This window comes from Thermobia domestica, chromosome 1, assembly GCF_964235325.1.
Source record: "Thermobia domestica chromosome 1, izTheDome1.hap1.1, whole genome shotgun sequence".
Lineage (NCBI taxonomy): Eukaryota > Metazoa > Arthropoda > Insecta > Zygentoma > Lepismatidae > Thermobia > Thermobia domestica.
The window spans coordinates 141279842-141295021 of NC_137454.1; the positions used below are offsets into that span (position 1 = coordinate 141279842).

At 34.3% G+C, this 15180-nt stretch overlaps 1 protein-coding gene across 4 annotated transcripts in view; it reads right to left on the minus strand.

Annotated features, from left to right (window-relative positions):
* Positions 1–15180, minus strand: part of Kdm3 (Lysine demethylase 3) — a 674618-nt gene that overhangs the window by 128268 nt on the left and 531170 nt on the right. The window lies entirely within an intron of this gene.

Here is a 15180-nt window from a genome sequence, read left to right on the forward strand (position 1 = left end):
CACAAAGAGCATTTAACTTGCTTATTAAACAAACCCGCATAAGGCATGTATAAGTTATAAAGTGGTGTTACAATGTGTGAAAATGTGAAGAAGCGTAATAATGACGGTTCAGAGGAGAGTTTGTCAAAATATGCATACGGTAGTCATCAAGACTATTAATACATTCGTGAATATATGAGTCACATTGGTAAAAAATTACAAAATTACAAAGTACAAAATTACATTGGCTATAAATTTAAACGAATTGAGTTACCTACAATGTTGCGATAAAGGTACACTCATGTCCAAAATTATTGTCGCATGTCTATAAATACGTTGATGTAGGAATATAATTTGATAACGATTTCTACAGGTATTTATTATAATGTTAGTATGTGTATAATTTGCAAAGACATGTATGTGGAAGATTTCATGTCAAAAGATCAGTAATAAGAACAATAAAACGAAAATAAAACTTTCTTGTCCATTTAGCAACATTTTGTTTACTCATTCTAATTTTCGTATTTATAATTCTTTTCCTACGAAATTTACCACAAATATACATTTCCCGATTATACACGTAGTATCAGTATTAAAAGTACCCTGCATACTCATTACCAAATTATATTCGTACAAGAAGACAGTTATAGATATGCGGCAATCATTTTGGACATGAGTGTACAATATCTGCAATTAGCAATAAACGTTCTAGTATATCATGTTGTAGTTTTAGCACTTCAGATATCAGATCGAGTTCATCTAACCTAACCTAACCACTGACGGATCTTAGTCGCGAAAACGTTTCCATTTTAGGCAGAGCAAACAGAAAAAGAACGAGAAGAGAAATGATAAATTTAGAACATCCGACGTTTATTTGTCCATGCATACATTAATTAAAACAAGTACGACGGATTTTAGTTCAACATCAGTCAAGTGAATTAATTCGTTAATACTATAACTTACCTTGATTGTAATGGGTATTCACACAAAATAAAAACAAATAAATAACAAGGATTTTAGGAATGATCCAAAAAATGGATCAAAAGATTGCGATCTTGGCCAAGAATTTTAGGAATGATCAAAAAAAAAAAAAAAAAGAAAGAAAGAAAGAAAGAAAGAAAGAAAGAAAAAAAGGAAGAAACGCATCAAAAGATTGCGACCTTGCCCACTAATTAGCTTTTGGATCAGATGCCACAAAATTTTTAAACGGTCCCTAAATCGAGTTTACGTATTTTTTACGTAATAAGCACATCATATTGAGTTAAGTGATAGTTTGGGTTTGGTTACACTATATGTAGTCCGGATCGCCCCCCCCCCCCCCGGATCCGCCCCTGAGTCCAGTGGGTGTAGAGTGAAGTCTTTGCAGGTGTAAAGTGAAGTCAAATGTTCTGGAGAACTTCTAAAGCACAATTACAAAATTAAACCTCTAATTGCTGTAAATAAAAACACAACTTTGCAATAATTATTAAGTTTCTGTAATTCGGGCTTATTTGATTATCACACGAACTTGGGCCTAAATGCTATAATATATTTTGTACTCGGGTCGGGCCTCACATTCTAAAAGATATTTGCTTTTTGTTTATAGTTCTGAATTTATCGTATATGTTTTTCTTTTTGCTAAATTTGTATTTATTTTAGAATAGTGTTTCTGACTCAGGTGAAAGAAAAGTACCTCCTCAATCATAAATGGAAGAGTGTCGTAATTCGCGCAATATTTAGGACCTGTTAAAAAGAACAAATTGGAGATCGGAATAAGGGACGCCAGGCAGCTCTTATGTTACCCTCCAAGCGAAAAAAAAAAAACAAGAGCACACAACCTTTTCACCCACTCACTATAGCTAAACTGGAGAACTCTATCAGGTGGTCGATCCCGGTACAAAGGGGAGAGGGAAAACTTGCATACATAGCTCTGGTCTTTGTTTCCATTTGCCATTCCACAAATTCTTTTAAAAAATGGGAGTAGCGTTGGAAGTTAGAGAAAAGATGTGCGACAATGAAGCGTGGAGTCACATCCCTGTTTTTGAGATCACAATCAAGAGAATGCCAAATGAGTCACTTGTCCTCGGGAGCTTTGAAAAGAACGTTTGAGTATCCTAGGTTCGTTTCAAAATAATAATAATTCTACTTGTCAATAAATATTCTATTCAATCATTGCTTATCGAGTGAGACCGGGAAAATTGTGTGCACACAATTCTGATGTAAATAAAAGAAAGTAATAATAATCAGCATTTTTCCATATGCTTATGTTCACAGAGTATCAAACATTGAAAATTACGCTTGAATTAATTTCCAGAATATAATAAAACTTAAATGCATTAGTAGATTTAAAAAGATACAATCAAAGAGAGAGAGAGAGAGAGAAAGAAAAAAAGGGAGTAGAAAATAATCAACGGAAATTGGTTATGTAAATTTTCTATATTCTATTTGATAACTATTTAGAGGGAAATCAGTACTCTTCAGACTTCCCACATTTTATATTTATTTAATAAAGGGAATTAGTTACTCCAAAACAGAGACTGTAAAAAAAATAATCTGTTCCAAAGTTGTTTATAGGACAAGATAATAATAATATTATACAATTGTAATAGAAAAAATGGAAAAACAACAAAATTCCAAAGAAAAGAAAAAAACAAAAATACACAGCGCCTTGTCACTCTCTTCATCTAACCCGCTGGCCGGCCGACATTATCGGTGGCGTGTGCATCCAATCATAAGAAAACATTGCCCCCGACAAAATCGGTGTCGGCGGTACCGCCGACAGTATCGGGGGCTTGGCCGACAGCATCTGCGTGTCGGAGGAACGGCCGATAATATCGGTGGCGTGTGCAAGATACGATTTGAATACATTGAAGTCGATTTCACCGCCGACATTATCGGTGGGACCACCGATATTATCGTTGTCGTGTGCAAACGCACTAAACCTCTCCCTTTGGATCCGCCCCTATATATATATATATATACTTCTTCGTTGCTACATATCTGGAAAAAGATATTACTCAGTATATTCATTTAATATATAGCTGCAATAATTTTCCGAAGCAGTCGTTATCAGAAGCAGCATTCTTTAATTTAATTCCAGTAAGATAAAAGCATACAATCAATCTGCCGTTCTACCAGGAACGTCCATTTAGAAGTATCATGATCATCTTAGCATGCACCACGTTGGCATGAACTTATCTCGGGAAAAATATAAGGATAAATGCAAAAAATTTTATTTAAAGTGTAAATAACAGAATTTCTGTTTGTAATTATTTGTAGCTCAAAATCATATTTCACTAACATCACTAACATCATATTTCACTAACGATATTCGCACCAAACAGAAGAGATTCCAAGGACAACAGAGGTCAAAATGTCAAAACATAACCGTAAAATAATGAAAAATGATAAGTTTTCACTTAGATTTGAGTTTTCACTGTATCAACTCAAAGCTTTTACTCAAATTCCGTTTAAGTCACTATTCTATTATTAGTATTATTATCGTCGTAATGCTTTATACCATTTTATAAAACACTATGCAAAATCTTATGTTCATCTATGTTTAGCTCGACTATTAGTTTATTTAGAAGAATAACAGAATCTAGCAATTAGTCTGGTAATCTCTGCTTCCCACAAGTTACATTCAAAGAACTGTCACCGTTTGCTCGCAAACTGGAATATTTTAGCATAGCTTACAGATCTTATCTACTTGTCAGAGTTGATCGCTAAACAGATAACAATTGAAATGCTTGCAAATCGACTGACTGCAAACTAGAATCCTTAATTCAAATGATTGATAACTGTATCAAATAAATAAATAAATAAATAAATAAATAAATAAATAAATAAAGTATAGAATTTACCACTTACTAATTAATTAACCCAGTTTCACTATAAACAAGAGAATCATGCTATAAATTTAATAGACCTATGTTACAGATAACATGGCATAAACATTATATTATGAACTCCAATGTTTCTGACTTGTTAATCAGATGGCTGAGCTTGTTTTCTGCACACTATGTATATGCATTACAAGTAATTTTCAAATTTAACGTGCTCTTAAGAAGTCAACGCGTACTTCTGGGTGAAAAATATTGCTTTATATCACACAAGAAAAGAAAATTCGATTAAGCGTTATTCATCATATATATTACTATATTTCACAGCTACATAGCGCAAATATGCTGTTTCAAGATCTACATAATAGTAAGATTCCTAACTAAATTATATTTGGCATATTTAACGTAAAATAAGACAAAAATCGCATGTTCAGTTCACACACGTAGCAATTTTCTTTTAAAGTAGATATCTAAACCCATTGTTTCAGACGACCATTACAATTCTTCACACACAAAACTCAGAAAATATCAACGAACATGACACTGTCGCATTAAACTGAAATCTTCCGTGAGAAACAGTAATAATGCTTTCCCAGTGCAAGTAATAAATTGAACGCACATGAGAACGTCGAGAACTCTTTGAATCATAAAAACTTTGTAGAATCATCGACAATCCTTGGATGAAAAGCGACAAAACAATAGCAAATGCACGATTTCAAGATAACCTATTTGAAGTGTGGAAATATCACTCTACTAACGTTTATACTATTCACCATCTTTCATTCCATTAATTATCTGCCTTATTAACATTCTTCTGTCATATTTCGGTCCTTTCATTTTGCTTCAAATACGTGGTGGCATAAACTCTCTTTTTAACTTAATTTTAACTTTCTCAATTTTAACTTATATTGACACGAAATATCTTAATAAGTAAAATCAGAAATACTTAAAATTACTAAATAGAATAGACTGGAGATTGTTGCTCTCACAGAGGCCGAGCGCATAAAAAAATATACATGAATAAACAGTTTTATTATAAAAGTTAATTTTTGTTCCACACGCGTTTTAGGGCTTCTAATATTTAATATGTGCTTTGTGATCACTCAGCTCTAAATAAGTTCATAATGCTATGCAATTGTTTAAATGTAGCAGAAATTTATGAATTACTATTACAATCAAATTATCGATGAGGAAAACTCTTGATTTTCCGACAATATAATAAGTTCAAACGTTAAATTACAGACCAATAGACATATAAAAAGAACAAGTGGCAAGTAATTAGTTTAATTTCAATGTTAATACGTAAGTGGTATATGGAAGATATTTACACGCTTTCTCACACTCTTTACTAAAGCCATCAGAAATTTCCTGTCAGAAGCATTATTAAGTTTTTCTTCTTGTTTACGCAACTCTCATTCGCTAAGGAAACCATACTGGAATCATTCGTAGAAGCTGAGCTTTCTATAGTCCATTATTTCCTGAATTCCATCCAACTCGTTGCATATTATCTTCACCAAGACAAAAGCTTGTTTTCAAACCTGCAAATGCAATTACGCACTACAACAATAACTAAGCCTTACACACGAAACGTATGTTGATTTATAAAAAGAGTTATGTTGATGTTTCATGAGGTCTACGTATTTTTAAGACCTTGTAATGGCTTCTTCTTCTACCAATTTGAAAAGTCTTTCATTGTACTCTTCCTTATCAATGGATCTGGAAATAAAGCATTCCATTCACTGAATTCTAGACAGCAGTGTTCCACGACACTTAAAACATTCGCATACAATGCAGCATGTGACAATTTCATGATAGTCCATAAACGCACAAGTATCAGTTAAGTTCAAGGTGTGAAAATGGCCCATAAAGCGTATACAGTATGCAGTAAACACATTGGCGAAGGAAAGGAAGTTACAGCGTATACAAACAAAAGAAAATTATTATGAATTTATTCGGGCATTCAACCTTTACGAAAAATAAAATAAAATAAAACCAACCAATCAAAAACAAAAAAGGAACCAATTAGTATCAACGTCAACTCACGTAGTACTACATATACACACGTCGATCGTGAACCACTGATGACGTGTATACATATACAAGTACGAATACATTGCAATAATAGGTGTGTGAATCTCTAATGCTTCACGAACTGTATATGTACAGTGTATCATAGTGTCATAGCGACCCGGAGAATAGCAGGCCTGCACAGCCTGAAAACCACTGAATTAAGGATAGAATTATATTTTGTGCAATCGTTAGTCCTCTTAAGGCAATATCGTAAGTATAGTATATTAGTTGGTCTGCAAGCGCGTAATATCGTTGATTATCTAAATAAGAACGTCATTACTTCAAAAACCTCTAGGAGTTTTATTTGCCACGCTTACAAGTATTTGTTTCTTCTTTTTCTTTTTTTCTCACATGAGCAAATTTACAGAATGACACGTTTACCCTGGATTCGCTCATACAAAACTATCAACCTTCGTAAGTATGACATTTTAAAAATTATTTAATCGAGAAGTAAGCACAGCACTTACATGATACTTTATATTCAAGCCACTACTCACATATAAAGCTCTGACACACACTCACTTATTTTCGTCGCATACGAATCAATAAAAAGATCAAATTTATTAACCGCTCAAAGACATCAAACTTCCTAATACATATACGATGCGATGAAGTCCTTGCAAAGTAAGCCTACTGGAGTCCTACCTACAAATTAAGAGAGAGGAGAGAATTAGAAGGGGAAGAGGAGGCAGGGGAAAAAATGGAGAAAGGAACTACATTATGAATGCGGTGGAATAAGACTGAGCCAGCAGGCAGCTGAAATATGACCATGACTGTGGATTTCTTATTTGACTTTCAAATAGGGTCAACTCTCAGACCAGTTCTGTGTAGGATCAAGAAAAAATAAATAAAAGAGGAAGAGGGAATAAGTGAAACGAACAACTCCGCTCGCATAATTGAAGTAGTTTGTGTTGATGGAAAAATGGAATTATTATACACTACAAACTGACACCTCTTAACTACAATCTGATATCTCCTGCTGCAACTTAAAACCTATTGAAGAAGACACCGCTAGTCATTTCTCTTACGTAGTTTGGCACACATGGAATGCCAGTTAATATAGTTTACTGTATTTCTTCCTTGATATCTATTTCCGGGAATGCAGCGAAGACCCGAAACTTCTCAGGATCGAAAGCTTCTGATCGAAACTTCAGCTCAGCAACCTGTTTCGATCCTACGTCACTGTCCTGAAATATTTTAAGTTTTAATCATATCCTTCTCCCCCCCCCAAAAAAAAAAAATCTATGCTGCTATCAATTACAAACTCTTGTCGATCTTGTACCGGTACAGGTTATATAACACAGGGACTGCGTACGATCGAAATGGCAAGCGATAGGCATTGTGTAGGGTTGACAGAGCAAAATTGATTTTAAACTATAAGATATTCACAACATAAATGTGAATAACTGTATGTGGCAAAATAATCCTAGTTCTAAATAGTAGTACATGCAAAATTGAATTTATCGAGTTCTTGGTCAAGAACATTTCATTTCTATATCCATGGATACTTATATCAATATTATTATTACCGGTCTGTTCTATAATATTTACAAATTGTCACGAGCAGGACATGTTCCCTGCGTATTCTGTGTTACGAAGATACTTGCGTTGTAACTTCCTGAATACACAGCAAATATATGTACGATATGATTGGTACTCATTACAAAACATATAGTTAGAGTGTCCCATTTAATTTTTAAATCCACGGACATGATGTTGTCCACCACAAACTTATTTAGCCTAGTATGGAACCTGGAATCCCACGCATCGGAGGTAAGTGTTCTACCACTATGTAGAGTTTGAAACTGCTTAAAACCACGCATGTGAGCAAAATCTTAATAATTGCACAACACCGGCTGCAACAGAAAATACCGGTACCAATATATGTACTGCTCTAGTTCAAAACTTTAAGAAGAGTATCCCCCACTTCAGACAACAACACTCTTCATCCTACAAAATTGCAGAGTACGTCAGACATTTTTCTATCGATATTTCCTTCCTACAAAATTTCAGAATTCTCTTTTTCATAGTTCAAAAGTTACAAGAGAGTTTCAAGATACGTTCACCATGTACACATACAGGGTGTTGCAAACCACATGTAAATGTGAACTAAACGGCGTGACAAACATCTTGGCATTTGAAGGCGGCGCTCCAAGTTCCTTTTAAATGCTGCTAGCAAATGAGAGGCCTGCGGTATTGCCACGTTTATTTTGTACACATCCACGTCTATCAACTGCCACCTGATCGCGCTGTATTTCCTCTGCTTAGTCACAGCCACACCCCTTTACCACTTGGCAACGTCGCGTCAGACCTTGTGTTTTATTCGTTTAGCTGAAATCCCAAGATGTTTGTCACAGGCCTTAGTTGCTGGCTTGATGCTTACTAAAGCACGATTCATGTCATGGACTGCGTAATTTCAATCCTTCGTTTCTTGCATAACAAGTTCAGCACATAAAAGCTCTAGTTAGACTCATCTAAGTCCAGATTCAAGCTTAATCTATACAAAAGCAAGGTCAGTCCTGTTTCTTTTCTTAATATATATATTTTTTTTTTTGTTTGTTTGTTTGTATTCCTTTACATTACCACACTTGTTTCATGATACACACAAATAGTTTTTAATATTTCATGCCCATGTAAATAAAGGTTTCCGTATCATGACGAACGAATCTGAGAATTACAGAAGGCCATTAAATAGCGCTAGGAATAGTTGCACGGTAGGAGTCATAAATAAGGATAGGGTAAATGTTATGAATGCGCAGTTATTTCAAACTTTTGAAATTGATACAAAATCATAACATTTTGTGGTTAGAATATGCTTTAAAAAAATGTATTGATAATGTCAGATTTGTAAACAAATTGCTAGAGGTTACAAGTTATCCTTTATGACCCCGTAAAAACCTTTCACAATACAGCACATATAGATAGAAACTTCTAATTGATGAGTGTTTCCAGAACACACTTTTCTGTTAAGTACGTTATGCAGTGCACACCGAACGCGTTTACTATTATTCCCTCAAAATTACCGCTTTCCCCTTCTTAGCCCACAAATATTATCGTCTAACATAGATTTCGCATAAGATCGTATCTTTTCCGAGGACTAATCTAGTAAAGTATCTAGTTTCGAGCAAATCTACGTTTTTTTGTTTTTGTTTTCTTTTTTTTTCTGTTGTGTGATGAAAGCATGTGAAAAGGAAAAGGAAGTCTTAATCATCCTTCAGTTCTATTAAAATGAAAACATTCACAAGGCCATAAAAATTACGAAAGAATTTAAGTGTTCTATTCGTTTTTTTTTTTTTTTTCATTCTTTCTTCATGAAAACAAATAGCGATCGGAAGTTCGCCAGCACAACATACTTCCCTCCCACACGATGCATCATTTTTTTTTTTTTTTTTCATCGTACAGCAGGGGGGAAAGGTTGCTGCGATCGATATAGGATAATGCAGTTTCCGAGAAAGTGAGGAAAACAAAAGCGAACTGAGAGGCGAAGGGGAATTGTTAGGTCATTCACGTCGCCCTTTCGAATCTCCCATATTCTACTTCCGATTCTTGTTCAACCCTTCTCAATACGTGAAAAAAAAGGGGGGAGGAAATGGCAATGCTGCTGGACATATCTATTTTTACTCCTCATTTTTCTACGAGCACACAACCTTCTTTATATTTCAGATATGATTATAAATTCAGTGTTCACACAAATCAAGTGTTATGACAGTCAGTCATCCGTTGGGTGTTGTCGCTTAAGACAATTAAAAAGTAACAAAATTACTCTTTCACGTTAAATAATAATTTACTTTAGTAAAAGAAAGAGAGGAATAACACTGTAATATATATATATATATATATATATATATATATATATATATATATATATATATATATATATATATATATATACAAGGGCGGATCTAAGGGGGGCTACGGGGCTATAGCCCCCCCCCCTTGACGCTCAGGTTTACACTGGATAAAATGGGCTTCAATTCAGCTTTACACTGGATAAAACGGCGAATTATGGTTTAGCCCCTCCCTTGATCATATCCTGGATCCGCCACTATATATATATATAAAATTGCAGTTACTTATATATACAATTTTCGCAGCACGGACATGTTTATTTTTAGACAATCAGTAAATGAAACGCAAGAACGCACTATTACGTAAAATTCTGCAATGATAAGCTTGAAAACGAAGTAACCCAACGATGGAGCACGGATCCCCCTTTTATGGGCGGCGCTGTTAATATATCTTCACACTATAAGTAAATTAATTTGGATCTATTTACGCTATCAAGTTGGTGCAAAGTAATAATTACGTTCAAACCGGTACCAAATTGTGAAACATTAAAGGAGAAAAACCATAAAGCGCAGTAGTTACGCTGTTCACTCATGTAGCCAGCCAGCATTTTTCCACGCCACATTTTACTCCTGAATCATTGAAATGCCACCACAAATGGAAGGAGTGTTTCGCTTTTCAAGGCTAACGAGTGGACGTTGCTCCGAGGCATTGTTAAACTGACTTATTCGAGATAATTCTCTAGTGTGTTTTAACCCACATTAGTCCAAGGACAATGTTGCTACAGAACCTCATCAACCAACGAAAGACTAGAAATCTACCGTTGACCTTTCGGCTCACTCCCCATCCCCACAGCTTTCCGGTCTCTCATGGCTAATCATCTAGCATGTCAATTTTTACCCAGCATGCAATGTCCAAACTAGTTTTAACCCACATAAATTTAGAGACGAAAAAAAGTAAGAAAGAAAAAGATACCTTAGGTTGTAAGTCAGATAAGCAATCTATAACTGTTGACGTGTTCTACCTATATCTTGCATAGTCATAAATATTCATCTAGTTTTTATGTTAAAGATTTCATATTAATTACAGAGGAACTAAGATATCCCGTTTCCTGAATCAAATCTTCACACAATTACTCCACTTCAATGTAAAAAATAATCAACAAAAAGATACAAGAAAGTGTGCCATTATTATTTATTAAGCATACAAAGATAGTCGTAAAGATGTACATGCCTTATTCCTCTTCTTAGTACTATACAAATAAACCTGACTTTAAATCTTATTTTTATTCTTTCTACTTCTGCATAAACATATATATATAAATTCTGTCTTTCTCTCTCAAAATTTGCAAAAATCACTACATGTGACATGAAGTGATGATGGAGAGTTAGGGAAGGACAAAAAAAACGCCACGTGTGATAAATGAGGGAATCTTACGTTCCTTACTTTCCACTGACAGCTACGACCACAAGCAGGGATGCTACTCTACATGACAAGTTGAACCTCTGTTAAACTCCCAAAACATTAGTTCCCTTCTTCAAATACATAGGCAGACTTGCATTTACTTCGATAATTCCGCCTACTAGCTAATTATATTTATCTCATATTTCAATAAAATCAAGGTAAAACTGATTTGCTGTGCTTAATGGAATGAACTGAAAATTTACTAGCAACAAGTAAGATTGGGACAGGTCCTCTACTTAAGTGCCGCTTTAACGAAAACTTGCTACCTTCCAGCTGCTACACACTATTTTATCGCTCTACGGGTGTTAAAAATAGATGAATACAAAAACTTAGGTATAATTACGACGATGAAACCTTAATCTCTTGTTTAAAGAAAAAAAAAAGTTCTAAACGCTGCATCCTGCTCATTTTATCTTGGGCTAAATGTTGCATCCTGGTAATTTAACCTTGGGAACTATGTTTAACTTAAATAAAAATAAAATTGACCAAAAGAAACACACAATACACTTTCAGTAATGTTGAACACACTGCCTTATAAACATCAAATACATAACTTGTTATGAATTGTAATACAGATTAATAATAATAAGTGAATTTTACCACTACATATACGCACGTTAGTTAACTATCGTATATCGGTACTGCAACATTTTGTGTATATACTATAGTACTTTACTCAACACATCAATAAAATAATCTATATCTTGATAGTGAGTGCTCTATGCTGTTTAGGGCTGACATTATATTAAAACAGCACCCCCCCCCCTATTTGTTCTGGTTTATCGCAAGTAAAAGTGGATAACAAAACAAGAAAGGATTACACACACCCTACAGATAATATGGAAGAAAAAATTCGTTATTCAGCATTGGAAACAAAATACCGTCCTTTTAGCTATTCACCGTTCAGTCTGAATTCTTATCAGTATCTTAAGATGAAGTACGTAGAAATTTACGATAAAAAGATGGCAACGAGAAAATTGATGGTATCACTACAATAAACTATTTTAGGTCAACTTCATATCACGAGAAATGTAAATATGGTATTATCATAAAACTATTCCATTGTCATCTTGTGTCTCAACAAAAATAACGGCTCAAAACACATACCAATCTATTTTGTACTGTATATTATACCCTCCAAATTTTAACATTATCTTGTGTGTTTTTAGAATAAGAGAAAATGGTATGAATTTTACTCGAATAATTCTCAAACGGAATCATTATGTTTAACAGCGAGGCGAAAATATCCAACGAATATACCTCTATTGCATGCAGTACAGTACAATTGGTAAAAATGTCGCAATTGCACCGCTACAAACCAAATAGGTCGAGTAATGAACCAGGTTAATTTTGCGACTTGCAACCCTTCCATTTTCCTCTCTGATTACGAGTGCTTTTTACTGCTCTGACTCACTCCAGTTTGAGACCTAAAAATATGCATGCAAGCGCACACCATGCAGCTGTACTTCCAATATTAACCCACAAACACAGAGGAAAATGAGAGAGAGAAGAAAAAAAGTACTATATAAACGAAAATGGATAGAAGGGCACTACAGCCAGCCGGCAGGTATATTTTTTCCCCTTATTTTTCTGTATTTTTTTTTCCTTCTTTGTTTCTACTAGTGAAAGTCTAATTTTCCACTTGCCTGCATAGCCACTGTGAACGATTCCAAGCAAAAGTACCCACGTATCTTAGTAACGCCCTCAACCAGAGCCACAAAAATTTTATGCACCATTAACCAGCATCTATGTGGCTATTTCGAGAGCTTCACCTATCACTTTCGGAGTCGCTTCACCATTGCGCCAAGAACAATTCTCTCTTTACCTTCAGGGGAACATCGTTCTTGGAATAAGCCTTCTTTCAACTCGGAAAGACAGCCAAGAACCAACTAGGTGACGAGGTCAGTGACATTTTGAAACTTGCGAGATGCATTCTATCAAAAAAAACACTATCACGTCTGTGAGTGCTTATTTATAGATACATTCAATTTCATGTAACCATAAAGGTCTCTGTTACTTGTTTTACTTAACATATCATATATTTTGATTTGTATTATCTTTCAAATCGTCCATCACTGAGCAGACGTACCGAAATACCACAAGGCAAGGCTAGTAGTTATAGTCCTTGCTTAACAAACGGGTGATCTTGGGTTCAAATAGTGAATAGATATACTGATTGATTTTCTTTAGTTTGACCAGGCGAATGCAAAATGGTACATTTAAATATAAGCTTCTGGGGTCTTATTTTCCCTGCCTCTCTTATCACTGTAATACGTTGTCACTATACTTGATGGTCAATTATTTAATCTAAAAATTTCTTAAATATATAAACACTTGATTCTTCAACAAAATTATAAATACCAAAGAGTTCTACATATTCATTCTGAAATATCACAGGGCAACTGCCAGAAACTCATGTTTACGGGTAATTATCAATGCTTCTCTTACTTTTTCATTTTTATTTATCTATTTTTAATTATTGTGGAAACCAACAAATACTAAAAATTTCTCTGGGTAATTATTTACTATGCGAAAAATACTATACCATGAAATAGACTATGAACTAAGTAAGAACCACTACTATCTTCAAAACGCGGACTACTTTAGTAAATAGTGTTCTGAGCTTATTTGAAAATGAAGCTGAGAAATTATATAATTTGATTTTTACAATATCTTATTAAAAATGGAAAAATGAGAAAATTATTATAAGCACCTTATCTAATACTTTAGTTGTTGATTTGGAATTTAGTGTCCCTTTTAGGAGCGAGATTATATGAGACGAGATCTACTGATTAACGTGGAATCCGAACCACATGAGCTCCCGTCGGGAATCTATCTAATATTTAGTTTTCCCTGTATAAAATCATGAAAACAGGACAATACGTAAATAAAAACTGCTCTATGTACACTTGATCAAAGGAACAGACAACAATGATAAGCGTTCATCTGTAAAGAAGAACATCGTGTACAAGGACTAACGAATAGTAAAATTAATGGAAAGAAAGTAAATTTATGAACAGAATTGTCGTTCAGGCTCTCAGCTAAATTCACCTCACTTTTTTTATATTTATTTTATTTATTAACAATCACCAGATACAGCTCAGAAGCCATTTTATACTGGATATCTAACAACAACAATAACAATGGAAAGGATTTGGGAAGGTATCGGTCACGGACTGTTTTGTAGGTACCATCCCGCCATTTGCCTGGTAGGACTGAGGAAAACCCCACTCAGGATGGTCGGCAGCGCGAATCGAACCCAACTCTACCACTTGAGCTACTTCGCTCGGTAAATTTAGTGAATAAATTTAGTAGTTTTTTCTTAACTGAGTGGATAACTTAAGACAATGAGGAACATTAAAATTTTAGAACGTGAGCCAGGCAGTATATTCTCAAAAGACTATTTCAATACATGAACTAATAATTGTGTTTAAGGTTGTTCATATAGTGCATAAATTTTAGGGCACGAGAATTAAAACATCATAAACTGCACATCAGATTTTGTAAACTAAACGGAAAGGTTTGCAAACTCTCTATTAGTTTATTTAATGGTGTTTTGTAGATACTGACTAGCACTCTTTCTACATTTTTCATTGTCTAAGTATTAACTCAAATTCAAAAAGTGGGAGTGAATTTAGGGGAAGAGCCTTAAGGGAAGCCATTTTTTTCCCAAGCTTGGAGAACCACTTTTAAAAAAATGCCATCATATTCCAAATCAAGACAGTTTTTGCTCACAGTTTTACAACAGTGCTTTTTTTCTTATTCAGAAACCAAATATTGCAATTAATTTATTCATGGAATATTTAAAAGAAAAAAAAAACAAGATACGTGCGGAAAAGAATAACCATAAGCCGAGAAAAAAGAAACGAATATTATATATATACGAGTAGTGAAAGTAAGTGAAACCGGAGAAAGTTTAACGAATTTATGTTTACGAATATATATATTCTTAGCTAATACACATTGGCGATCGCATACCGAAATCATCATCCCTGTTTTATTAGCCACCAACTGTGCGCTATCCCAGAAAAACATTTTTCTTCTTCTTTAAGATATTCTT